The sequence below is a fragment of the Heterodontus francisci genome, unplaced genomic scaffold (assembly GCF_036365525.1).
Source record: "Heterodontus francisci isolate sHetFra1 unplaced genomic scaffold, sHetFra1.hap1 HAP1_SCAFFOLD_59, whole genome shotgun sequence".
Lineage (NCBI taxonomy): Eukaryota > Metazoa > Chordata > Chondrichthyes > Heterodontiformes > Heterodontidae > Heterodontus > Heterodontus francisci.
Genome location: NW_027140758.1, coordinates 9,669,093 through 9,672,481, shown reverse-complemented (window position 1 = coordinate 9,672,481; position 3,389 = coordinate 9,669,093).

Genomic DNA, 3,389 nt, shown 5'->3' with positions numbered 1-3,389 from the left:
CAATACCCTACAATAAGGATATTTCACATTCGAGTCACACAAGTGCCAGGCAATGACCATCTCAAACAAGAGAGAACCGAACCATCTCCCCTTGACGTTCAACAGCATTACGTTTGCTGAATCCCCCACTATCAACATCCTGGGGGTTACCATTGACCAGAAAAAGAACTGCAGTAGCCATATAAATATCATGGCGACAAGAACAGGTCAGAGACTAGGAATCCTGCGACGAGTAACTCACCTCCTGACTCCCCAAAGCCTGTCCACTATCTACAAGGCACAAGTCAGGAGTCTGATGGAATACTCTCCACTTGCATGGATAGGTGCAGCTCCAACAACACTTCAGAAGCTCAACGCCATCTAGGACAAAGCAGCCCACTTGATTGGCACCTCATTCACAATATTCACTCTCTCCATCACCGATGCACTGTGGTAGCAGTGTGCACCATCCACAAGATGCACTGCAGCAAGCCTCCTTAGACAGCACCTTCCAAACCCGTGACTTCTACTACCTAGAAGGACAAGGGCAGCAGATGCATGGGAACACCACCACCTGCAAGTTCCCATCGAAGCCATACAACATCCTGAATTGGAAATATATCACTGTTCCCTGACTGTTGCTGGGTCAAAATCCTGGAACTCCCTTTCGAACAGCATCACTTCGACTGCAGTGGTTCAAGAAGGCAGCTCGCCACCACCTTTTCCAGGGAATTAGGGATGGGCAATGAATGCAATAAATAAAAATAAAATAAATAAAAAAGACAATATCCTGTAATCCCCAAAAGTAGAAAATACATATGAAAATGAAAATATAATAAAGCACAGTCAGCATGGATTTCACAAAGAAAGTCTTGATTAATCTTATCTTTGAAGAATCAACAGCAAGAGTAATATACAGCAGATGTAGAAGAGTTTAAGTTAATAAAGCCTCATCCTTTCATGTGCTTAAACCAAAAAATTGTGGGTTAACAAACAAGCACACTAATTGACAGAGCTGGGTGTTGTTCTTTCTAGATTACCCTAAAGCAGGGTGTTAATGAGTTAAATCTTCAAGTTGCTGCAACCAGAATAGCCATTGTCCACTATCAGTTTTACTGTTACAAATGAAGGGAGGAACATTCATTGTGAATCTATAGAAACAGTCTGGTCCTGCACACTGCAGACGCATCCACGTCATCACAAACCAACTCTCCTATAATTGATGCAGTTATTTGACTTTTCGCCATTAGCTTCATGGAATTAATTTTAAAAGATTTAAATTCTAAGAAGCTTTGTTAATATTCAGCCCTTGAGAAGAAACCATTCCCTGGCCACAGTGGAGAAAGCATTGAATATAAAATAGTAGACGACCAGGTAACACAGAGAAAGCTGATCAGCTGATCTATAATTGCTTAGTTTTCTTACTTTTGCTCTTGCTATTTGGTTTTTCATCATTTTCAGCTCCTGACTGTGGATATTATTGTAATTAAATGTGAAAAGATGCACTGTGTCTCCGCCCCGGTATATTGACTCTTTCTTTGCACAGTGCTGGATACACTCAGATACTGACAGTGTCTCTCCCTCCCTCAACTTTCCAGCACTGACGGTGCAGAAAGTGCTGCTCAAAGTTACACATTCTGACTGTTTGCAGTTGATTAGTGAGATATTATTAACGTATCCTTCTGCAGCGCTGCGTCGGTTAATAACAGCAGATCGAAGTCACATTTCAGATACAGAAACAGACGCATCAATTATTCACTCTTTCCCAGAGTGAGTGAGGCCGGGACAAGCAGCAACATTCCAGCCCCACGCTCTGCAATTACCCAGCACCAGCGGAAAGCAGTGAATACAGATTCAATCAGTGGGTTAATGTCCATTACAGGGATGCAAGATTCCACGGCCCAGGACAAACATCCCCATACACCGAGAACAAGCTCAGGAAAACCCGGGGGAGTTCATATCCCAGTCACTGAGCATTCCAGTAACATTGAACAAGTTCCTGATTTGAGTGAACCTTTCAAAGTGCAGAAGTGATGACGAGGTCAAAAAGGTCTGAACAGTTGAGGTGACTGAGCAGTTACAGCTTCTCTGTTCAGGTTGCAGCTTTCACTGGAGGCATGTGTTTAAATCCCACTTCTGACAACTTGATTTTCAGTTACTTTGCAGAGCTTCCTTGAAGGTTTGAGGTAGAGTAAATACTGAGGAACTGTTTCTAACTGCTGAACGGTCAATAACCGAAGGTTACAGATTTAAGGTGACTCACAAAACCAGAAGGAACATGAGGAAAAATTCCTTTCTGCAACGTGTGGTTAGGATTTCAGTTATGTGGATAGATTGGAGAAGCTGGGGTTGTTCTCCTTAGAGAGGAGATTTGATAGAGGTGTTCACAATCATGAGGGGCTGTGACAGACCGGATAGAGAGAAACTGTTGGTAGAAGGATTGAGACTCAGGTAAAAGCTGTGGCTCAGTTGGTCACACTCACCTCGAAATCACAAGCTTCTGGGTTCAGATTTCACAGCTGACACTCCAGTGCAGCACTGAGGGTGTTGAAGGTGCTGCCTTTCAGGTGTGATGTTAAACCAAGACCTGGTCTGCATGTTTGGGTGAATGTAAAAGATCCCATGCTGCAATTTCAAACAAGTGAAGAGCAATTCTCCCTGGTGTTGTGATCAATATTTGCCCCTCAATCAGATCAGTTGGTCATTATCACATTGCTGTTTGTGGGTATTAGCTGCTGCATTTCTGACATTACAACAGTGATTACACTTCAAAAGTATTTCATTGTCTGCAAACTGCTTTGATATATCCAGTAGTCTTGAAAGGTGCGAAAAAATGCAAGTCTTTTCTTTCTTTATCACAACACATCGCTGTGTAAAAAAATCTTCCTCATGTCACCTCTGGTTCTTCTGCCAATCACCTGATATCTGTGTCCTCTGCTCACGGACCCTTTTATCACTGGATACAGTTTCGCCTTATTTAAAATGATTTTGAACAAATGTGTCAAATCTCTTCTGAACTTTCTCTGCTGCAAGGAGAACAACCCCAGCTTCTCCAATCTCTCCACATAACTGAAATCCCTCACCCTGCTACCATTGTGGCAAATCTCTTTTTTAATCTTTCATGGGATGTGGGCATTGCTGGCAAAACCAGCATTTATTGCCCATCCCTAATTGCCATTGGGAAGGTGGTGGTGAGCCGCCTTTTTGAGCCGTTGCAATACGTGCTGTTAGGAAGGGAGTTCAGGATGTTGATCCAGTGACAGTGAAGGAATCATGATATAGTTCCAAGTCAGGATGGTGTGTCGTTTGGAGGGGAACTTGCAGATGGTGGTGTTGCCATTCATCCAACGTCCATATAGGTGGTCGAGGTCGTGGTGGATGGAGTGCTGATCAAGTGAGCTGCTTTGTCC